This window comes from Melozone crissalis, unplaced genomic scaffold (genome assembly GCF_028551555.1).
Source record: "Melozone crissalis strain CALT ecotype California unplaced genomic scaffold, PUWL_Pcris_2 ptg000004l_1, whole genome shotgun sequence".
In the NCBI taxonomy this organism is placed as follows: Eukaryota; Metazoa; Chordata; class Aves; order Passeriformes; family Passerellidae; genus Melozone; species Melozone crissalis.
In genome coordinates this window covers 12,747,466-12,773,278 of record NW_026535782.1, presented here as the reverse complement: position 1 = coordinate 12,773,278, position 25,813 = coordinate 12,747,466, and the positions used below count along the sequence as shown (strand labels likewise).

The following is a 25,813-nucleotide window of genomic DNA, read 5'->3' as shown; positions in this document are numbered from 1 at the left end:
ATGGAAATTTTCATCAGGAACCATGATGACTTCAGCCATTCAGGAACAAGTTGAAGTTTCCTTCTAAGCCACAATTATCTTAGAGATAACATCATATGTGAGGAGCTCTGCTCATCAATTACACCAAAAGAGTAAGGGAAATTTTCACCATCTACTTTGGCCTCTTCCACTTAAGGCTGACTAGAATATTTTTCAAAGGTCTAGCTTAGCTTTTGGAAAGGTAAGTTCATTAAAAATTAGATGCGTTGCACTTGATTGAAAATATTTTAAAGTATGCAATGAATTAGTGGTTGGCTTTCTAATTTTAGCAATATTAAAACATTAAGATAAAATGGCATTTTTTCATGGATAGTTTTGAGGGTTTGTTACAAGGTTTCTTTTTTTTTATTTCAGTACAAAATAGTATGTCAGCACTATAGAGTCAAAGCAATTAAATACCTAAGAAAAAAATGTTTTCTTTTCTCTGTGTATTTCTGAAATTTCACAAAACAAATTTCAATATTTAATTTCTTTTTAGTATCAGAGTCTTCAATATAATGGAAATACAATATCTCATTGGTTGCATATGTAGTGAGTCAAAGAACGCTACCCTGTAATGTCTGGAACAAATGGTTTCCATGATGTGTACATAGTTTAAAAAAGAAGCATTTTTTTAAGGCATGAAGGGTGGCCCACACTGCTATAGAACTTTCTGAAATTGTTTATAATCTTCTTTACTGAAAAAAGTCCCTCTTAATCCATTTAATTTTTGATGTTTCTAACTTCAGTTTGTAAACAATTTTGTCTGGTTACACCTTTTTCACCAAAACAGGTGAACAGATATCCACCTCCCTCATTCTTTCAAACACACTAACTTTTATATTATTAAGTTTTGTTATCAAGGTATATAAAAAATTAGGAAGGCTGGCTTTATTTTGCTAAGTATCTAGGCTACGAGTTACATTTCCAAAATTCACATATCTATATATATCCATTTTGATGTTAGCACCTAACTATTTATCTGACTTCAAAGTTCTTTGAGAGCTGCACACTTGGGTAAAAACACAATTAGGATCTAAAAATATTAAGGAAGTTTATCTGCTGACTTCTCACCGTCGTAGGTAATAAAAAATTGAGAGAATAAAGCTAAATCTTTTCTATTGCTTCAGGTCTTTATGTTTCTTTACATCAACTGAAAATATAGTGATATTAAGAATCAGTAATACTTCTTCTGTAACACAGCAGTAAAATGAAGGAGTTAGTGGCTCTGCAGCCATCCACATATATAAACTTACAGAATCTACCTTAATTTTAAAATGTAACTGAATTCAAGTTGGCCACACAGATCCTGTAGATTTAAGAAAGTTTGCTGCACTGTCTCTATGCATTTAATAGCAAGGGCCTTCTGTATCTCTGCATTTAATAATAAGTGGTAAAATGTCTCTTGAGAAGAAGTCCAGGAGTGAGCAGATCAGCTAACCGGCATTACCTGAAGCATGTTGGGATAAAAGATTAACTGAATTCATAAAAGTCTAGAGAAAAAAAAAAAAAGAAAGCATTTGGACAAAAATTACTAACCAGGAGACATCCTCAGACAGCTGCAACAGGCATGAGAATTTACAGCTGAAGGAAGCCACTGGAAAGTGTTCAGTAGACCTATGCATGCAATCAGAGAGGGATTGCAAACCGAACAGAGGCATGTAAGGCATGCAATAACAATGTAGAATCATTGGGACAAGAGTAAAAGCAATGGAATGTTTTTAATTCTGGAGTATAATAAATGCTGAAAAGATACTTGCCTGTTCTTGGTCAATGTACATGCATCAGTGCAGGTGGCTCAGTGAGCAGCTGCAGAGAGAGCTTCACATTGAGCTCTGGGGGACAGGAGCCTGAGGCAAGAGGCATTGAGCTGGTGCCAGCCTTCTGCACAACAAAGGGCATGGGGACCTGCGTCACTGCCAGGTGACTGGGCACTCAAAATATAAAAGGTAAGGGATCCTTGTCTGACTGTGGAGTGAGCATAGGGCGTGAAGCAGGGCATCCAGGAGATCTGACAGTGGCTACCAGAGAGGCTCTGGGATGGCCAGACAGGAAAGCTACCTAAACATATAAAATAAATTGCAGAAATACAGCAGTGTTTACTTTTATTGAATATCTAATTACATCTGGGTTTTTTTGTTTGAGGATTCAAATATCAAATTAATCTTCTGAATTAATCCTACCTTGTAAATGATACAGCAGATATGTACTAAGGATTCTGGATAGGAGGTCTGACGAGTTATCTGATACAGATCATTATTTCTGTAACAGTGGGGATGCACTTGCCTTAGTGGGAAAGGCCTAGGAAACAGAATCAAATGTTATGCAGTATAATAGTTGTACTAGGCAGGATTTAACCCCACCTATCCTTTTTTCAGATGCTGGAAACATGGCTTCATTTTCACTAACATCATGAAAGGAACAAAGGCTCTACATAACATCAAAGTCAGAAAAACATGGCAAGAAAGCTGCTATGCATGCAGGGAGAAAGGCAAAAACCTGCTCTTTCCATGCAAGTGCACAGCTAATGTAAAATCTCCTGGAAAGAATGGCAGCCAGTGGGAAGAAGAGGTTTTGCTCTCCTAGTGCAAACTTGGAAAGTCTCAGCTAGAATATATGGATCTCACTCAACCCCATCCAAGCTGCTCAGATGCATCCAAGTGACATAAGATGAATGGTTGCAACTTTGTTCAGAATTAACAATACAGTAAAAGGGAAATCTAGATACCTCTACTAATGTAGCTATCAAATGGAAGAAAGGCCTAAGACATGGAAAACAAAACAAACACTAGGAGGATGGCTGGACAACAGTTTAATCCTTTCCACAGAGCAGCACTTGTCTATGTTTTACTTGCAAGTAAATGATGAAAACTTGCAAGTGCTCATTTCGATCTGATTTAATATTAGAATACTCCAGATCTAGCTCTTTTCATGCAAATACTACATGTACTACAGTAAATCATCATTAGCTGTAAGAGAAGTGGAAGGAAGTGGTTGCTTTGTCACAGACTATGTATTCATGAAATACAGTAACTGAAAAAAGATGTCTCCATTTCACCCCCTTCTAAGACAAGGTTTGATAGATCCACCACATTTTTTACAGAATGAGACAAAAAAACACGCCTGCAATGACACAAAAAATATAGTCACCATGTACAAAACTGCTTTTATGAGCATTGCACAATAGTGGACGCCATTAAGCCATTAATACAAGATGATATAAAAGCCTATTTCAGTGTGCATCTAGTCTCCTCCACATAGACCTTTGATCAACAGACTATCTTATCAAGGGCCTGAAGGATTTTTCTCTGTCTACACTACTCATGTGATCACATGGTTTCAGTAATTTGAGACAATTCATCATATGTAACATTTTTAAGCCTCCTCCATTACGTTTTCCTTTGTCCCAAAAGCTATCAAAAATTATACCAGACAAAAATCTATTATTCATGGAGCACTTATATGTCACATATAATAAAAGAAAGATACAGAAATACATGTTTTCAAAACTAATTAATCCTGAAATGTAATGCCCATCAAATCTGCCAAAAGATGTAATGGGGAAAATGAAGGTACTTAAATTTACTCTGGGTTATAACTTGAATAAAAATATACAATTAGCCCCACGGACTCATGAGAAAGAAACTCCACTTTGCAGTAACAAAAAATCCATTCTATTTTTTGACAAAAGTAGCGAGTGAGGATAAAAAAATGAAGATAACATAGAAGACAAAGAGAAGATAACAAAGTAAGTACTGGAGAGATGTGCTACAATCACTCATTGCTCAGTGTAGTGCACAAATAATAGTGCTGATCCTAAAACAAAATCTTTGGCAAATGTCTACTGGTAAAATAATAATACACCTTTGTTTGCAATGCTTTATGATTAATCATTGTCAAGTTTTGAAGTGGAAAAAAAAAATGGGAATGAATCCTTTGTTCTCCAGACTTCCAAAGAACTTTCTTGCTCTGCTTATTTAGAGAAGTTTCCCCAGTGAAATACATACTTCTGCTATAAGAAAAAGTAAAGGAACAAGGGTCTGCCAAACCCTTCATAATAAACTTACTATAAGAGTTTGCATTGAAATTTTCAAGTTAAATGTGTATTTTCAAATCCCAGAAGAATATAGTAAATATATATATTTATATATGTTATATATACTAGAAATTTAAGTACTAAAATTTTTACTTTTTCATATTCTGATTTCTGTTAGCAGCCAAAACATTACAACTTTGAGAATGTTTTTCTCTATATTAGAAAGATTACAATCAGCCAAAGATGTACGAAGTTCCACTGGATTCAGTGTTTGAAGAGACAGTATCCCTTTCCCACCATTTAGAAAGTTTTCAGTGATGGAAGGATGGAAAAAAGGAAATAAATTTCAATTGTGTGCAGGTTTTGGCTGAAATAAAGTTAAATTTCTTTGTAGTAGACTGTGCAGTGCATGTTTTGGATTTAGGACAAGAATAATGTTGGTAACACAGGGATGCTTTCATTATTGCTGAGCAGGGCTTACTCAGAGCCAAGGACTTTTCTGCCTCACACCCCAGCCCCACCAGAGGAGGCTGGGGCTGTACAAGGGGCTGGGAAGGGACACAGCAGGGACAGCTGACCCCAAGTGGCCAGAGGGGTATTTTAGACCATGTCGTGTCATGCTCAGTGTATGGAGCTGGGGGGGAGACAAACGGGGAGGGACATTTGGAGGGATGGTTTTTGTCTTACCCAGCCACTGTTACATGTGATGGGGCCCTGCCCTCCTGGGAATGCCTGAACACCTGCCTGCCCATGGGAAGTGGTGAATTAATTCCTTGCTTTGCTTTCCTTGTGTTCATAGCTTTTGCTCTACCTTTTAAACTATCTCAACCCATGAGTTTTATCACTTTTACCCTTCTGATTCTCTCTCCCATCCTGCTGCGAGACTGAACGAGCAAGGGCTGTGCAGGGCTTAACTGCCAGCTGAGGTTAAACCATAACAAAGAGTAAAAAGCAAAAGAAAGCTCTGAAGAGCACAAATCTGTCCTCTTTTTTCTTGTGCTTGTTTCTTACAGAGAGTCTAACTTATTTTAGAACAGAGTAGCTGAAAAATGAAAGTTAAAGGAATATGGCAGGAAAAACAGAAGATACTAACTGCAGAATACCACTCCTGATAGTTTGTCTAAAAATAAATATAATTCCAATTAAGAAAGCAGCATTATATACATGTACCAGTTTAAGGCACCCAAGTCACCACATAGAACATCTGTTTACAAGACAAGTCAGGATAGTGACCTTGTTGTGCTCATGCATTTCTGCACAGTGGCATGCGCACACAAGGTCTATTGGAACCCATTCCAGACATTTGTGTGCAATCTGCAGGACATGCCCAGCTTCAGGTTTCAGATCTGGGCTCCTTGGGCCAATGCATAAGGATCTCAGCGTCCAAACACAACTCATCTGAGTTTCTGTAAAACTGTAAAACGTTTAGCCTGAGCTAGGCCTTTTCACAATGACAATTTTACTTCTTGATAAATAAACTAATTTTTGGCAGGTTTTCCATATGAATTCAACTATGTGCATAGCTCTCCTAGTAACCAAAGCCTAGCCATTTCCCACTCAGACTTCCACAACTTCTCCTCTCCTGTGAAACTTCTCTCCCTTGAGTTAGGATTCATCTCTTGCATAGGTAGAAAAGCATGAAGCATGAGATTGCAGTTGGTAGGGAAGAGAGGACCAGAAAAGGGACCCTAAGGATCTTCAGCTTCTCTTTTAGTCTCCTATCTCCAAAAAACACATACACAACACAGCGTTATTCTCTGGAAACTCCCTCTGGATGGGAATACCTACAGAGTAGGTCTTCTCATTCTATACATAGGCTTCACAGAGCCTGTGTCTGTTTCACACCATCCCTTCCTCCTGCCCCATGAGAAACACACTGTCCTGTGCTGTCACATGTGAAACAGAACAGGAATGCTTAGTCTCCTCACTACCATAACTGTGGCCAAGACTTAAGGAAGGAAATGCATCTATCATGAACCTAAAGAGATTCCAGCAGCAAGTCTTTCTTGTGAAATCCTATCTGGAAAAAGGACATTAAGAGAACAAAACTACATGTAATAGAATTAGCTATTGATTGGCTTAGTTTGGTGCTGATTTTTTAATTGGAAAATAATATACTAATATCCTAGAAATCACCTTTAACCATCTGTGAGGCTGTTAGATTCAGGTTAGTCCTTTAGAAGCTGAAGGGCAATGTTGCAGATGACAGAAGTCCAGAGGCAATCCACATGGGACTTCCTAAATTGAATTCCTGCTCTCACAGTATTGCTGTGCTCTCCTCCAAGTTTCATGCCTCAGATTGGCATTGCATGCCAAAGTGGACTAGGGTACAGTGAGAACCTGATTTAAAATCAAAGCTAACAGATGATTTATTTTTTTAACAAGACACAGTGAAATGATGCCTATGGCAATGGAGAATTTACAGTCAGTCTAGGTCCCTGAAACAGAGGCAGTGAAATTAAACAGACAGGGACCTATCACAAACTAACACAAGGACACGCACATAGAGCAGCCTTCTGAAGTTGTAAATTCTGAGAAATTATCAAGATCACATCTTAATTATTAACTTCAATTTTATTCTCAGTGCTAGTCAGGAAGAAGCCCAGCTTCTCTCAAGTGCTAAATCTAGTGACTGGCAATGAAGGGTATAAGAAAATATTTTAATTATACCCCAGACTCCTGGTATTTTCCCATTGAGCACCTTCAAACTATTTTCAGAATATTTTCCAAACTCTCTCTTCAATTCTTCTCAGATTCTTTTGTCTGCAAAGTCAGGGTCAACCTTTCCAAGCATGAACAAGTACGGTGGGACTGAAATGACTCACACAAAATCAGTTTTCACAGACAGGATGCAACTGGGAAAAAATTTCTGTAATGTAACTTTGAGTATGCAGAGTTCCACCCCACTAAGAGATGGATAGCAATGCTCTGTCAGAAATAAGCCCTGTTCATTACAGGAAAACAGCATGTCCCTGGGCAGTTACAGTGGAGTTTGAATACAAAATCATTCCTTGGCTGGTTTCACAGAATCTTCACAGAGAAATGAAAACTCCCACCATCAGTTCTCAGACCACATATGGGCAGCAATCACCTCTATACAATTTGTTGAAAATTAACAATGAAAAATGAGAAATTCAAAGAATAAATGATTTCTTGCATTTTGTCACTGAAGAGGCTAGGAAAAAGGTCTATTATTATAATAGTATTATGATTGAAACCTAGAATGGACAAAATTCCTTTCTTCTAATAAAGTCGTATATATGACAGGAAAGGATTCTGGTTTTTATCTCTGCAGAAGGATTTAGTTCCATATTTTTATTTAGCATAATCTTTCTTTTTTTCCCCACTTTTGTGGCTGAAGGTTCCCTGCCAGCTGTCATTTGATTAAATTTTGTTAACTGAGCTCCCTGGATCTACAGTTGCAAGGGAATCTCTACTGGAGAACAGCCATTATGGGTCTGACCAAAGGTTCATCTTCCCTGATAGTCCTTTTCTGGCTATGACTCATAGTGTAAGAATGGAAGAATAAACATATGTGCTGACACATTGTTCTAGCCTTCAATAATCTCCAGCTCAAGGGCTTTTTGAGAGAAGGTTCCCTTATGCTTGTCAAAAGACCTTGCTAGAATTTTTCTTCATTAGTACACTTACTCCCCCTGAACACAGCTAAAAGCTATAGTAGATGGTCCAGGGGTTCCCTCAACATCAATAAGTCTAAACTTTACAGTGCCTAAAGATCAATTTTCCTCTTACTTTTTTTCATTATTACTGTCTTAAGCTCCAAAAAACATTGTTTGATCCTAATGCCATGGCAAATCTTCCCAATGTTGCATGTACTTTGCAGCTTTGCCTTCTTGTTAAACTGGTGGTCTTATTCATCATATATATCCATCACTTTCCCCCCTCTTTTTGGAACAGATCTGCCAAGTATATTTAGATACATTTCTATGTAGCTTCCCAGAATATTCCAGTATCTAAAACTGTAGATATATTTTTATATCCCCATATGTGCGTCTGCAGATTTTTTTTCATGAACCCCAGAAAACTGGCCAAGAAAAACAGCATATGCAAGAATCTGAATGTACAGGCATATACACACATCACTAAAGGCTGCATGAAAGTTTTTTGAAGTAACAAGTTCTTTAGTTTCTAGGACAACTGAAATCAAGGACCAGATACATCTGGCAAGCAATTCAGTGTTCTAGAATCAAGAGAACTTTATTTTTTTTATGAATGTCTCAAAACACTAATTACAGAATAATCCCAGATATATTTTCTTAGTGACTTTTTACAACAGCCTAGCAGTCATCTGGTACATACTGAACCCCTTCTTGCTTTATATTCAAATATGGTGATTTTGTACATCTATTTCTGTTTGTACCTATCTAGCAACTGTAGTGTTTTAAGTAAAGTTCTCAGATGCTGAAAAAATATTTTCCCATGCATCTAAAATATTTGTATTTATAACAATAAATTTAACAAGATAAAATTGGTTACTGATTTGGGTTCGCCAATTTCATTAAGTTTGCTTCTAGAAGTCCTATTTCATACTGCATAGCTGCCTCTGAAGTCACCTAAAGGGTTTCATTTTTCATAGTTTGCAATGTTCATTAGATATTTATATGAAAAATGAGAACAAACTATGCTACAGTAGATAGAACAAAACAATTTCATAGGGCAGTAAACTCTCATACTCCAGGGCATAACCCAACTGGTAATTTATAGGGTTAGGGAGAAGCCTTGCTCTCCAGATTATTCTGAAGAGAATACAATTAAATGTTAAGTACCTTCCATCAAACCATCCATTCACCTGTAAACTGGACAAAATATGGTATCACAATTTCTTTGCCTGTATCTTTGTGAAACCAGCTCCCTGTCTACCACCCTTGCTCGAGTGACATCCACAGCAATCTTTCTCAGTCCAGATTGCTCTCAGTACAGTTCACATAGCCAGATATCAACTGAAGTAGATGATGACATTTTTTAGGATTTAAAATGTGTTTCCTAGCTTATTTACTTCTTCACTTTATTTCCAACACCATTTTTCTTTAAGGTATGAAATGACCATTTTGTTTCAAGTGAGCAAGGCAAAGCCTCTGTGTATTGCTTTCATATTTTTTACACCACCCTGAAATACACCTACATTGGGAAGCATAAATTATTTTCTTCCCTCATTTTCACATGGACTCTTATGTGCAATATCTAAAACTGTATTGATCAAATTTATCCAAGGCCTGCAGTAAATTAAGATAAAGAAAAATCCCTTTTAAATGTAGAAAGGTTAAACATATGAAATACATATAATTATCTACCTTGTTATTAATAGACTTTTGAAAAAATGTTTGAATAAGAAAAACACTTTGCTCACTGCAAACACTGATAAAAGATTTTACAAGTCACCAGATTTAACTGTCTCTACAGTGATCATTATTCTGATTGTCCTTTTAATTCAAAGGTGCACTGCATTTGCTTAAGAATGTATCTCACAAAACTCTTCATCTCTAACTTCCTTCCCCTTTGTGTTGTATCATACTTCTGTTAAATATGTTTAACTTCGTACAGTGGGAAAGGAATAAAAATAAAGAAAAGAAGAAAGTGATTTAAAGGTTCCATGAGACTCCAAAGTGAAAACACACAGTAATAAAAGGGCCTTTCGTGCAATACAGTGCAAAATCACAATCCAAACCCAGAGAGCAGCACAATGGACTGTGAAGGCTTGGCCATTAGAAGCAGAAACAGCAACTCTTCTTGTTTCTCCTAATTTCTTGGAGAAAAAATGAGTTTGTTCAATTTTAAATGCAATAAATAAGGCAGGCAATTTGTTCTCATCCCTCCCTTCATCCAGTAGCCACACAGTAACCACTGCAGCTGGCTTTTATGGGTGAGAGGGCTGGAAGGAGGTCCTGCGGACCATTTCATCAGTACCAAAATGAGCTGGTGTCAGCTCCTCATGAAGAGACAAGCATGAACTTCCAGCAAGACAGAGCAGAGAGGCAGCCTGAGGTGTCAGGAGTGACAGCCATACACTGATTGAGGCCTCCTTAGAACACACATACCACAGGGGCAGGGGTCCTGCCTTGCAAGCACCCCAATCCTGTCCAGAGCCACAAAATCCGCCTTGTCCAGGTGGGTCAAGATTGGAGACTGTGCCTGCAGCCTTCTACTTACCTCTACTTTCCCTTTCCCCAAAGCTGAGATTCTTCTGAGAGAGAGGATAAGAAAAGTTCACTTTAACAAGTCTGTCGGCATAAACTGCTTGATAACTTAAATCAGGAAGACCTTCTGTGACAGTACATTAAGAGAAAAAATTAAATAAATGCTGCACAGACACAGAATGTATGTTTGACTAATTGTGATTCTTGCACGGTATATAAGAAAATTGTGCTTTCAGAATGAAGCAGCATGATTTGATTTCTGAAATACCCTTGTGTTTGAGAGACTCACTTACTTTATAGGCAGCTAGTCTACCTCATTGTTATACAGTGTGCAATTACAGCTCTCTGAAGTTAGGGCAAATCCTACCATCTGAACTTCAATCAAAAATCTCTTAACTAATAACAGAAAGCATTTGTCACAGAGCTGTATTTTAAAGAAAGGAGGTTGAAAGGCCCTTCTTTAGGTTCACTGTGGTTTAGAACAATTATTAACAAAAAAGAGCTTCCAGTACGATGAGACATTACAAACAAAAGTTATTTGGTTACATTTTTTACTGACTATCCAATATCAGCCTGCTGATGGTACATGAAAGGAAAGCGTAAGAGGTATTGACATTTTGTATTTCTGACCCCATCCCTGGGACAGCAAATTCTTTCTTTGGCATTTCTTTCACATTTACTTAGAACATGATAAATATATCTATCCAAGCAACTATATCAACACTAGGAGCCTGTTTTACCTAAGTTCAGGCGCCTTGTGTTGTTATGTAGGTGGAAAGGCAGATTCATTTCTCCTTCTTCCTCAAGATGAGTAGGTGTGTGGAAAAATGCCATATGAATCAAATTAGCTTTGATTCATCATTATATCATTCACATCATACAAAATGGTTTGTGCTTAGGAACTCATTTTTTATCCATGTGTTCCTGGCAAGTACACAGTATACAAAAGAAAAGACAAAAAACCCAAGGACTCCACCGATTCATAATTCAGTTTATCTCTGCATTTTCTTCTCAGTGGTTTTTTTTTATTATTATTATTCTTTTAGCAACAACTTGTATAATAATAATTAGTAAAATCCTATTGCAGTCAAATCTTCTTGGTAAATGCCTCCTAAAGGACTTAGAATCCCTTCCTTTGAAATACCTATGGTTAGAGTAAATCACATTAGCTATGGCAGCCAGCTGAGCTCAATTCAACTGTGAATGTTCTCTTTTAATCCACCTGGATCTCCTCTACTCCTCCCTACACATTGTGTGGGCAAGGAAAACCAAAGGCCTTGATTGCACAGAATGCCCCACAGAATTTTCTTCCAGAGAATTTAAGCACAATATTAAGGACATGTTGCACCACTCCTTCTGAAGCCTGCAGTACTGGCATTATCATAAATCTCAAACTGACTTCCTTATTTGATCTTTTCCCAGCATGTGAACATGCAGGCACTGGAAGCATCTGTGGGATTCTGAATACATCTGAAGTAATGCGCACATCAGTCTCCTGCTGAATGGGTCTTAAATCTACAGCTTTTATTGTTCAGGCCATTGCTTCAAGTTGACTTGCAGTGCAAGAGGATTCCTGCAGAGGCTTTATTAAAGTCCAAATTCTGCAGTCTGACATAAACAAAATGCAAATTCTCAGCTTTTTAAATGCAAAATATATCTCCTAACAACCCTCTCTTTCATTCATGTGACATGCAAAACCAATTGGGAGAGTGATCTGTGGTGGAAGAAATTGTTTTGTCACGTCATTCCAGTCAAAACACTGAGGACGTGTTTCTAGCTAACCCAAAAGCAACCTTCAAGAATCATATCCTCTACTTCCTCTCTCTGTAGAAAAAAATATATTTCCTATTTCACTTGTAGACCAAGCAGGCTAAAGTTTTGTTGATTTCTGATGCTGTAGAAATGAAATCGATTTTCCGCAATAAACATATTAGTAAAATGGCTTCTTCATCTTAATTTAAAAAAAAAAGCAAAAACAAACCCTCAGTTTTCCCAGGCTTATTCCATCCCACCACAGAAACCACCTGTGCATGCAAAATAGCATAAAAATACTGGTGAGTTGGGTTTTAGGATTTCAAAGGGGTTTTGCTTAATTATTCATACAGCAAATTCAGCGAAAGGTATTATTAGTTCTCTTTTTCCTCAGTTCATTTAACACAGGTCTCTCTGCTTCTTCACTTAGTGTTATTTTTTCTAGGTGTGAATGTCTTTTCTGTCATGCGAAATTGAAATCCAATCTCATTAACATACAATTTCTATTTAGATTGCATTTTCTCTCTTGTCTATAGCTAGTAGTCACTCTTTTGCTTTTTGCTTTCTTTTTTGTTGCTGCTCTTCCTCTAGAGTATCTTTTGGAATGTATTTTACATGAAAGACATTATACAAAAAGCAAAGGATAATCTAATTTCTTTTAACCAAAGAAAACAAAGTCCGCCTCATGCAAGGCTTATATCTATTACTGTTGTTATTCAGGGAGGGTAGATTATGAAACTGCCCGAATAGCTAGTGAGGGTGTATCCTGCATTAGTGCTGCTCTGTAAGGATAGAGGGAGTGGAACAGGAAACATTGTTTTGTTTGCAGTCATTAATTTCTCTGCTGCAAAAAAAAGTAACACTGAGCAGATGCACTTTTTTTCTGAACAGAAGTGTTTTCTCTTCCTAATTAATTGGAGACTTATTCAATACTGGCTCAGCAATGCAAAATTGACCTTTGAAGATCAAAGTGAAAAGCCATATGGGGCTAAATCTTGTCCCTCTTGTGCATGCTAAACTCACACATTTCAGATGAGTCTGTATCAGGACTTAGACAAGTGATCATCATACCCCATGAGAAACAGCTCCTGGGACAGTTTAATTGTACATCCAAAACTTTTGTGTTTCACCTTATTTTCACCTTATTTTTTCACCCTCTTTTTGGGGTTTCTTCTGGGTAAGTTTCACCCCACTCACATCTCCCTCAATCATCCCATTTTGCTTTAGCACAGTTGGCAAACTTCTTACAACACAAAATCTTGGGATGAGAATATTAGCACTGCATAGTTTAGGAGAGCCTCCTCATTACACCGCTTCCTCATTTCAATTGTTTGAAATTCTTTTTCACCTACAGGCATATGTAGAAGCCAAACCAGGATAGAAGTGTGCTTACATTACATTACTATTTCTTGAATACCAACAGCCAGAGGGTTAAATTAATAATTTAGAATCAACCAAATATTTTTGTTTCAAAATACCTTACAAACTGTACTGAATATATAGTTTTGTAATGCAAAATATAGTTTATATTGAAAATCCTTACTAGAACTGCATCTGCTGCCATAAGGAATGTTTTAACAATTTTTCCCCTGAAATACTCTTAAATTTTAAGCAAGTCCTGCTGGTATCAGAAGGTTAAACTTCTAAGACCTCAACACCAACAACAATAGCTAAAAATCTTTTGGAGATTTATGTATTCAATGTATTATACTCCGTTCTCACTACCAGAGTTGCATTTTATGATGAGCACTATCTAAGGTGCAGAATACAGTCTGTGGTCTGCAGTCATTCTAGTCTGGTCTACAGTCATTAAAAAGAAGTCTAAACAATTCCAGGGTTCTGACATTGTCAAAACAGCCAAATAACACAGGTTGAAGATGCTTACAGTGATCTAATAATTCTTCAAACACATGATTACTGCATGAAAGCCACACTCATGGAGGGCTGTACTGTATCAATCACAGTCTCAGTAGGGAAGAAGTTCTTTAACTTTCTAGCAAAGTCCTGCACTGGCACTGTTTAGGCAAAATGGGAATAAACCCTGAATGGTGTCAACCAACATAGTTCCTTGATTGTCAGCACAGACATATTTGATAACATAATTGTGAATATAACTTTTTTAGACTGGTTGAAGATGGAAATAATAATGCAACCTCACTGTACACAATCTTAGAATCAAATAATAGCCTGGAAGAATTTTTTTTATATTCATCATGATATTTTTAAACTAGGAGATAGAAAGAAAAGACAGATGGTAGTTCACCTGCAAAAGTAAACAAAGCTTTTTAAGACTTTCCTAATGTCAGGTTCTTCTTATTTTGAGACATCTTTCTGGATGCTGAAAGTGGAGGTAGCCAAAAAAAGCTACCTAAACTCTCAATCAGTGACCTTAAAAGGTCATATACTACAGGAATAAATATAAAATCAGGTATAAAACTATATTCAAATCTTGTAGTCTGTTATGCTTCTAGGTTTCATATATAAAAACCCAGCACATTAAAGTCAAATATGGAAGGCCTCTCAAGGGTGAGACACAAGAATGCTGCATTTGACCACACTCCATGAAATGGTAAAATACTTACCTACCAAAGGGTGAAGCTGACAGGATATCCTAATTAATATTTTTGAAGTACCTTAGATCTCTGTCTACAGAAATTCTGCATGACAGTTGCAAAAAATACTCAGGATAAAGTTCTGCACTGGATTAAACTACTCACATTCAGTCCTCCTATGGTAATCTGGTTCTCTCAAAAGTGACAGAAAAAAATATTGCAAGACAAAAGAGCTATTTACATAAATTATAATGTTAAGACATGAAGAAAAAGAGATATGGCCATGGTTAGGCTAGAAATCAGAAGCTTCTTAATTAGCTGTGAAAGAGAGAGTATTATTTCAGTAGATTTAGGGAGAGCAATAAAACCAGAGAGGTTTTAAGAGAGCTCCAAGCCACTTTTTGCATGGGATCATACATCCCCATCACTCTAATCACTGCCCACTATTTCTTCCATCGGGTACATTCACAGAGTTGAGAGATGATCCCAGAGCTCAAGTCAGTGAGAGAGGGCCACAGTCCTTCACTGCAGACCTGGGAGGACTTGTGATGCTGCAAGGAAACAAAGGCCACACTCCTGGCTAGGGCTGAGCTGTGACCTGGATTCAGTTCACTGCTCTGCTGTTCATCTCTCCTGTTTCCTCAGGCACATCACCATCCCAGAAACTTTTCATTTGTGACAGAAATACATACTTATCACCATCAGAGGTAAGTGCAAGGATCAATACTGTATGGATTTAAGATATCAGAGTAACAGCAAACATTCAACTTCCTTCACAGGGTGCTTTTAATTCCAAAATCTCCATTTTTATGGGCACAGTCTCCTCACTCTGTTAGCCCACCTATCAGGCATTTTCATTTCAAGCCAGGTGACAGAAGCACTGCTAAGAGGGCAGAGAGCAGCCAGTGAGGCAGCTCAGAGCAGAGAGCAGGAGGCAGAGGATGACACACTGCCTGTGGTCCTGCTGCCTCCTGAGCCCAGCCTGGAGCCCGGACCGCACTGCAGCTGCTGCACCGCGGGGACGGGAGTGCGTGTGTGTCTGTGTGTCTGGGTGTGTGTGTGTCTGTGTGTGTGTCTGTCTGTGTGTGTCTGTGTGTCTGGGTGTGCGTGTGTGTCTGTGTGTCTGGGTGTGTGTGTGTGTCTGTGTGTCTGGGTGTGTGTGTGTCTGTGTGTGTGTCTGTGTCTGTCTGTGTGTGTCTGTGTGTGTGTCTGTGTGTCTGTGTCTGTGTGGGTGTGTGTCTGTGTGTGTGTCTGGGTGTGTGTCTGTGTGTCTGTGTGTCTGAGTGGGGGTGGCAGCAGGGAGGGCAGGCTGGAGGGCAGAACTGGACCCCTCTGAGCATAGGCATTGCTGTCCTCTGCCTCCCACAGCCCCCAGCAGGAGGAACACGGCTGCTTCTCTGGGTCTTTCTCCTCTGCCTCCTGACTCACTTCCATCCTCCTCCACTCCTGCCCATGCCAAGAGCAGCATGACTTTGGCCAGGGCTGTTCTGCCATCTCTGGTGGAACAAAATCAGTTTCACCTGCTCTCCTGGGAGGCGCTGAGCTGCTGTTGGCTGCTACATCAAACAATGGCTCTGCCACTGACACCGTCACAGCTGCTTTTTAGTTCAGATGCTGGCACGCTGCACGTCTGCTGCTTTGTTACTGCCTGGTGGATGCTGTCTGATGACTGCATCCCCAGAAGAAAGCCTTGGGATTAGCATGCAGCTTATCTGTATTTAACAGTCAGCCAAAATATCAAAAAAGCTATGTATAAAATTGTATCTCTGTTGCTACCCAAAGGAGTCTATACTCGCCTGTGTTTTTCCCATGAACACTGATTTTATGGCATGTTATTCAGTTAAGACCTTTCATATATGTTTTGCAGGTGAAGTCATACATCCAGCTAGTTAGCCTAAAATTCACAGACTGCCTCCAGTGTTAAACTTTCATTTTTAACAGGATACTCAGATTCCTGCTTCTAGAAAGTGAAGTTACAGCTGCCTGTGGGGCATTTCAGAGGATGACTCTAAATAAGCCAAAGGCAATATATTAAAGAACAGATCTTTATTACAAAAGCTTATAAATTCACAGTAAAGGAAGGAAGGTCACAGAAAATTCAAGAAAATAAACTAAACTCAATAAATATGCTTTATTGATGAGTTAGTGGAGAGTAGACAGCACTGCAGAAACAACAGCTTAGAAGACAAATCACTGTCTGGGCTAATAAGAGATCACACCCATATCTGGCTGTAATTTTCTTATCCCCATACAGAAATCAGATCTAACTCAAATAATCAAAATATCAATGTAGGATTTGGACTCTAAGCCCAAAGTTGCCAAAAGGTCAAGAGTACAGAAAGGCTCAGCTCTAACTAGCAGTTGAGGATCTCACTTACATTCTCAGTTTCTGCATGTGCATAACAACAGAAAAAGAAGGAAGAAAATTTTTTTGCACATTGACTCACTGAATTGTTTACCTTGAAGGACATCCTGCTTCAGGGTTTGTTTAATTCTCACTTTAGGGACTCCTCACCTTTACAGAACTGAAGTTCAAGTCTCTTAAATGCTACGTGATCCCATGGGGTCAGTATTTTAAAATCCTTTACCCTCATGTTAAATTAATAAAGTTTAGTGACTTCGTCGTGAAACTGGTCATTTGGGGACCTTGTATCTACCAAGGCTTTTATGACTTTTTTGTGGTTTGCTTACAGTTTTTCAGGGTGTTGGTGAGGATTTTTGGTTAATCACTTGGGCCTCATCAATGTTTTCATTTTGCTCAAGTAAGCAATTTCTTTTGAATACAGATTTCTGACAAAATTCTTTAATCAGCTTTTGCTCAGAAACTGTTTATTTCCATCTGCATTACAAATGTAGGATTTAAACAACCTATCAATTCAGCATAAGCAGCAAGTCATCTTGTCAGTCTGTCCTTTCCTCTCAGGGATGCAACTACTGTATTCTGTAGTTCTGAAGAAAGGAAATAATAGGATTAGAAAAACATTGAGGAGAAGGGGATGTCAAACAAAAGAAAAGCATGCTGTGGTTCTAAAGCAGACTCATCTAGTACTGGGAATTGTAATCCATTTGTGCTAAAGACTTTGCCTCTGCTAATTAAACAAAAAAACCCATGAAAGGCTTGTATAGATTGATACTGTAGTGCGGCCTACAGGGAAACATAATTAAAACATGTCTGAGTGTGTTGGTTTTGGCTTGGATGGAGTTAATTTCTTTCACAGTAGCTACTAGGGGCTGTAGTTTTGGTTTCTGATATAAAGAGGACTGATGACACAGTTATTTTAGCTACTGCAGAGCAGTACTTATATGGAGTTTAGGCCTTTCCATCCTGTCCTGCCAGCGAGGAGGCCAGGGGTGAATAAGAAGGTGGAAAGTGACACAATCAGGACAGCTGACCCCAGGTGCCCCAAGGGACATTCCAGACCATGTGGCATCCTGCCCAGCACTAAAACTAGGGGGAAGCTGGCTGAGGGGCCACTGCTCAGAGACTGGCTGGGCATCAGTCAGGGCTGAGCAATTGCTTCCATCTGTGTCACTTGTCTTTTTGGAGTTTTATTCCTGTCTCTTCATTATTTCTCTTTTCATTACTATTAGCATTACTATTAAAAGAAAAGTAATTCAACTGTTCTTATCTCAACCCAAAACTTTTCTCACTTTTACCTTTCCAATTCACTTCCACCTGTCCCACTGGGGCAGCGGGAGCAGCAGTTCTGTGGAGCTTAGTTGCTGGCTGGGGTAAACCACAACAGAGTAAAAGCAATTTTAGTCATTAATGAGCAATCTAATGTACAGTCAGCCATACAAACACACCATTATTTAAGGATTACAATGTGTGATAAAGCCAGCAATCAAATAACGTTATAGATCCCAAACTCACTTACCATAGCAAAAAAATAATGCCCACGTACTTTAGAAAAATTATTCTATACATTTTTGGAGGAAATGCAAAAATACTATTCAACAGAAATAACTAAATCTGTAAGCACTTTCAGCTCTTATGCTTTGTATCACCATTAGACAGTTTTATTAAAAAAAGAAATACTATTTGAATAAGTCAATGTAACATCAGATATACAGTGTAATTTTAAAAGAAAAGTTTTGCAGTCTATTTTCTTCATCTTCAGAGAAACCAGTCACAGGGTATTTTTCATGTATTCCGGTATTGGCTCAGCTTCAGGTACTAGGCTAAATAAGCATTCACTTAATACTTAGTTCTGTTGAGTGAGAGTGATATTGAGAAGAATGACCTTCTCTGCATATTAAAGTTTACATAAGAAAGGTGAAAAACTGTTTGTGACCTTGTAAAAGGCCATTATTTCTATTTAAACAGAGCTGCAGGCAAGCACAGAGCAACCTGAACAGTGTTAGGGTTGTGTGCTAATCATATTGACGTCTGTAATTGTGAGTGAAAATCATCTGAATATTGGTCAGGAAAACACACAAAAGCTGAAACCTATGTCTACTAATATTCCATCAGCTTTAAATTAAAAACTACTTTAAAACTCAAAGTTGAGGCTTAGGGTATTTCTCCTATCAAGCCCAAACCAAAACCAGAACAAAACAAACCAAACCACACCTCCTCTCTGCCCCCCTCCCACTAAAAAAACAAACAAACCCAACCACAAGTGAAAGCAAACAAACAAAAACCCCCAACCACTTTTTCCTCAGAACCTATTTTCCTATTCCTGGAATATGAGCTGCAAGTCTCAGAAAAAAGGACAATTGGGATTTCAAACACAGAGAGTCCAATGAGACTGTGAGACGCAAGACATCAGTCTGTCTCACATGTAGATCAAGGTAATTCAGATGAGAATTCAATGTTTCGGCGATGAGCTGAACTCAAAGCGGAACGAGAGCAATTTGACATTCCCACTTGCCGCAGTTTGCAAAGACAACCAGTGTTTACAGAGGTTTGCTTATTGTTCTCACAATGCCTTTTCTCGGCCAATCCTTGTGTGCAAACACCATAACAACACAGTATAATAAGCCCAACCTGCCTTAGCCCCCTGCATTCCCCTGTGCACATTCAAACAAGGCTTATGCGGTTTGGCCCAGCTGCGTGCACATTTCCGTGTATCGAGGTAAGCAGAGAAAAAGCCAAGATCAAAGCCTCTTCTCTCCCAGGTGAATCACAGAGCTACAGACTCACTCTCCCGCCCCACTGAGCTTAGTTATTCATGAGACACAGAATATTTGTCCTATCAGAAAATGCTACTCAAGCAGGGTAAAGCTATGAGTGAATACTTTGGAGAATGCTGTTAGAAAACACTGTAAACAAGTGCTTGCAAGTGTCCCTCTACTCTCTACAGAAAACAGGATGTTGAGGTGTGGACATAACACAAATGTTTGCAGAGAAACACAAGTTACTGAATATTTCTGACCCCCTTGGCTGCTAAATAAATACTAGCATAAATCATGAAGAGTCCATAAAGCTTTATTTTTTTAGAGCCATCAAGCTTGCGGCATTTGTTGTTTCACTAGCCAGCTCCATCACTGGTCTGATCAAGCTCTGCTTCAGATGATTTCCACCAGATCTGATCAAGTTTTGCTCTCATACAATTTCCACCACACTGCTCCCTCCTTGAGTATTTCCAGGGCTCATCCAGCAGGACTTGCCTGACTAATCTCCCTGCTTGTGTCCCTGTGCTAACCTTACAGATTATCCCTCAACTCCACCAACCAGTTGTCTCCCCAGTTTGCATGCCAAAAAGACAGGAGAGCTATTCCTCAACCTAACCATGTCACACTGGAGGTATTCAACACCTCAAGTTAAAAGCAAAACTGTTCATTATGTAAGTATGAAAAATACATGATTCTGGAGACCCATGAGTCTTGCAAACATACAGAGCTTCTCATCCTTTTAAGCTGGACCTTAAGTATCTTCATGACATTTCAGTGCATCTTGAGTCACTTCTGAATCCTGGAGCCTTTTCAGTCCAGCTCACCTTAGCAAGACCAACAGCTAAGTCAGGTATACACAGTTCCTCTCTTCTTTCCTGCTGTGTTTTTTGACAGGTTTTCCAAGTGATCCTGGGAGTTTCTCTATATATAAAAAGCTTGGCCTCTTTATTCTGTGTTTAGTCATATTCCACCCTCTTCCTGCAGATTGACAAAGTGGATCCATTTCTGGTCAAGGCACAGTCACTAAAATTTAACTATTGTCCTGAGGCTGAAGGTCAGTAATTTTGTCGGTAAATGTAGATAAATATTTGCCAAGAAATATTCACAATACACAATTTTCCTAACTACAGAATGATTCTGTAGAATTGATTGGAATTCATGTAACATATGCAAGCTCCCCTATCCATCCTATGTGCCTACTGATGTCTCTTTGAGTTGCTGCAAGGACAGACAGCATCCGCAGTTGTTGCAAAATGTGCATTTATATAACAATATAAATGTATCTACTCTAATTTTAGCTCCTGTCAGCAGGGGAAAGTGTTTGCAGCTAAAATGCAAAGTTTGAGTTTTCCTAAACAATTTATTCTTACTAACTATTCCACCAGCCATACTTACACGTGAATAAAATGCAAGTAATTTTCCTGTTAATATTTTCAGCATATATTTCAAATCTCAAATATGTTCAATTACAACTTAGTTAATTTTCTACATTTCTTCTGAATGTTCTGCCCCTGCACGGTAAACGATGAGGTCTCTGCTGTGACTGCAGCATAGATTCTTTCCTTTCACTATTAACAATCCCATGGAGATATATGAAGTAGCCTTGCAAGGTTTTTTTAAGCTTCATTATTTTCCTAATTTTCCAAAACTGAGTACTTCCATTGTTACTACAAGGATAGGTTATATTGAATATTGTTCCTGTCATTTAAAAATCTATTTTCACATTCAGAAATATTTCTATGCTATACAGTAGCAGAATAAAGTGGCAGAGGAGGATGGACTATCCCTCAAGACAGACATTAAATTCCTTTTCCATTCCTTCAGTTTATATGATGTTGAGGTTTGGGATTTTTCTTTTGTTTTGTTTTAACTGGTTGCCATGTGAACTGGCAATAAAGTATGCAGCCTTCTATACCTGTTAATGTCTTCCCATTTTGAGAAAAGAGAGGCAGCTTTTAATGTATCTCTCTCTGAGAACAGATTGTGTTGCAGACTCGACCTCATGCAAAAGGAGAATTCAAAATATCATAAGCAGTTCAGTAAAACTGCAGCTTGCACCCAGAAAATTTGCCAACATGCTTTAATTTGGGAGCAAAACTACTGACTTTATTATTCCAAGTACAAAATCATCACTAACAGGACTAATAGCAAGTGCTATCAATGGAATAGCTCTTGAATATTGGGATTTTTATTCATCCAAACTTCCTGAAATTTGAGCATTTATTAATTAAAAACTTCTATAATTAGTATTCAACCTCTGCACAAACCACATAATCTTGTAGATCAAGAATTAAGTAAAATGCATAGGAATATAAAAACATTTGATGGAGATGGAAGAAGGAAAGAAAGAAACATTCCTTACAGGAAAACAACACTTAGATTAATGCCAAAAAAAAACTAGGATTGCTAAATATGATGGGAAGGAACTTGTACATTCCAGCCATATGCTGAGACTAATCTCTTCTAGAAAAACTGCATTCAATACAAGTGTATCTGGGGAAGAGCTCTTAGCTGGGTACAAACCACAGACACTTGTACTCAATTTGTAAAGGGAGGAAATGGAAGAACAAGAGGGAGAGGAAAAGCTATATTAAGAAGTCAAATTGCAGGAGCCCTTTGACTGCTATTACAAACTGAAGAAGATCTTCAAAACTGAAAACCTGCCATTAATCTCTTATTTACATGGAAAGCACATGCTTCTTTTTATCTGAAATACTTACAGTAATGACAGGAGCTGAGACTAGACAGATAAACACAATATGTCTGGTTATCAAGAAATTTAAATTTCTTATCTAAATTTGGGGTTGAAGCTTGATATTTGCTTACTGTGAGCAGATAGTGCATCTGCTCAGTGAAACTTCTGTTCCCATCATTTTTACTGCTAATATCAGTAGTGAAAAAGCATTTCCATGGGGCCCATTTTTTCAAGAACCAGCCATTTCTAACAGGGAGGAAGTCTAGTTACTGAATCGATCCCAAAAGCAGAGATTATAAACACCAAAAGTTTACAATGGTGAAGTCCAACAAGAATCTAGTCACAAATCTATAACATTCACTCAAAAAAATTGAGGCTAAAATTGTTCTGAGTGAAGCATGTGAGATAAACAAACAGACATTTAAACAGTAACCGTTCTGAGGAAATTTCCAGGAAGAACTGTTTTTTTCTGCATTTTCCATCACATTTGGTAAACACAGCAGCTGTATACATCTGCTTCTTTCTATGCCTGTTGAGTCTAAAAGTGAGTGGCTGTGAGTGGTCATGTTTATTTATCAGTTTATTTAATTTTTTAAGAGTTGTGGAAGCATGTGTGATCTTTACCAGAAGATCATGTGCTCCTTTCAGCAGCTGTGCTGCATAAAGAAAAACAGCAACGTTTCTGCTTTGCTCAGCCAGCTAAGCCAAAGCCAGGGAAAATAGGAGGCTCTGATAGTATTCATGCAAGAAGAATATAAAGTCATCTCTAGTAGTTTTCTGGCTTGCTTTTTGGTTTTTTGTTTGGTTTTGGTTTTGGGTGGTTTTTTTTTTTTTTTTGGTCAGTGTACTCTGCCATGTAATTTGCCTTGTTATAGGCTAACATGCAAGACACACCTCTACTTTGATCACAGCATTGATTTTGGTGGTTGGTTTGAGGTCTGTATGGGTACTCAGAGTGTCAAATGCAGCACTTTTGAAATCAAATGCAGAAGTCATGCAAACAAAGCAATTCAACCTTAATCACATAATTCATTTAAAAAATTGGGTTTCTTCATACTCTGCTATATGTCCATCTCAATCTCTCTCTTATTTAAATAAAACTCCCACTGCTTACACAGATGAGGGTAATTACACTAAATCATTCTATGGGAGTGCTGCCAAAGACACACAAACCCAGGTTCTGTTGTACACGTGTCATATAATGGGGATATCAATTACAGTGTCCAAAATTGAGCACAGAGCTTATATTATTTCTACAGGCACACATATTCTGACATTTATGAATTATTAGGCCACAGTTTATCTATTGATCTACAAGCAAATTCATTGCAATTGGGTAGCATTAAACACAACTGCTAGAGAAGTGCCTAGGCATATCTCAAGATTTTACTCATTTGTTTTTTTAACACCACAGAGTTATACAGAAAAAAGAGGTAGGTAATGTCAACATCATGTCTTGAAGAGTCAACACATTTCTATTCCTAATACATGAACAAAACATATTGATTCTTAAAATATTTTGTTTTGCTCCTTATTGTGAGAACTCACTCTTCACCAACAGTTGAATGTGGTGAGGCCTAGGAAGGTGTGAGTCAGGATTGCCTGGAGGACAGAGTGAATACTCCCTCATATTTTGAATGCAAGGCCATTCTGCCAGCCCCTCATGTCACTAAGGTGACACTGTACCTCTGAAATGAGTTGGTTTATATTTTAATGGTACCCTACTGCTTGACCCCAAATCCTACATTTGCTGAATCAACACTATCACAAAGCAGCGAAGTCTGTCTGACATAGCAATGGTTTAATACATGATGATTCATCGTGACAGGACACTGAAAGCCCTGTGGCATGTGCAGAAAAGCTTTAAATAGTACATAGTTGTTAACTTATTTTAATTAAAAAGGCAAATGCACAAGAGAGACGAAAACAATCTTTCTGTATCACATCACTTTTATTTGCTCCACTTACCAGCGAAGAATGGTTTGGTTCCATTAAGAAATTCTATTTTAAGAAAATGTCTTCTTCCCTACTTTCATATTTTCCTTTCTTTTCTGCATGGCATATCTAAAGGCATACAGCTCCTGGCTGCAAATACTACAGAGGATCACTAAATATAGGACAGCATGAAAATATGTTGAATGCATTTGTCAGCACTGTATTAAAACAGAGCTGCATAGCAGAAAGATTCCCTCATTGTTAATACATACTGGCTTTATCACCTTTCCAAGGTGAGAGCACCCACACAGGTATCATAATCAGTGACATTTTTGCAAAGTGCTTCAGGATATTTTATTTTTTTTTCCTCAATAAAATGCATGCTGAAAATGTGCTAATGAAGGTTACACTACTTTTTAATATTATGTTATTAGCAGAAATTCAGTATTTCATTTCATTTTACAGCGGTCTGACTCTCCCTTGCTTGAAGTGCTGCCAGCACAGCTGCAGAGTGCATCTCAGATAAATGGAAGCCATGACAAACAGAATTAGTTAACCCAGTGCAGGCTTTCCATCAAATATGCACAGCAGGTAAACAATTGCAAACTTCCATATTTTCTCTGCACTGTGAAGACATTGCAGATGACATTAAGTTGTTATGTAGCAGGGGACATCAAAGCAGTATGTCACATCAGCAGAAAAACCAGAAATAGCACAAGAAATATCTCCACAAACTATTTTCAGCTTTCTCAGGAAAACTACTGTGAAGCTGCATGGTGGAGCTAAAAAAATTACAACAGTTTGCAGAAATGGACCAATGTTTCTTAATGAACAACCTTTCGGCTTCACAACAGCTCTGCAGAACAGAACTGCTGTAGAAGTCTCTATCAAAAAAAAAAAAAAAAGAAAAAAAGAAAAAGAGAAAAAATTTTTGCTAATGATACAACCCCATAATTATTGAACATAAATGTGAGATCCACAATGGCTCCCGAAAGTCTCGCAATAAAAGCAAAAGTGACAGAAACCATCCCTTCACCAGACCTTAAAATAAACTAGTTACTTTTATTCCTTCCAGGTAACAGAAGCTCCACTGTGCAAGCCAAGTTGTGATGAGGCATGTTTTAACACCATGACTGAGAGGGAAGGCAATTCTTGGAACAAATGTTTAATCTGCTCTGTGCGATCAATTGAGGCTTCTTTAAAATCTGCTCCAGAGATTGGCAGGGTTCACTGTCTGCCTACAACATCTTCTACAGCCCTCGAACAACTAAGAAGCAATGTGGGCAAATCATCCTACTGGTATTTTTGAAATCACTACAAAGGAGTTTGTACATCAAAAAAGCTCAAACTATGTCAAAAAGCTCAACTATGCCCATATCAGAAATAACAATTTTTCATAACGATTTTGGTAAAAGTACTTTTACCATTGGAAATACATAATGAAACACAACTTGGTGCGGGTTACTGTAGAATAGCTTATGTCTGAACAATATATATATCTCAACAATAATCAAATACAGGTATATTAATTTGTTCTCCTAACATTGGTTGC

At 38.1% G+C, this 25,813-nt stretch overlaps 1 protein-coding gene across 2 annotated transcripts in view; it reads right to left on the bottom strand.

Moving 5' to 3' along the window:
* GRM8 (glutamate metabotropic receptor 8) overlaps positions 1 to 25,813 on the bottom strand; it is a 306,821-nt gene that overhangs the window by 181,127 nt on the left and 99,881 nt on the right. The gene's annotated exons all lie outside the window — the stretch shown is intronic.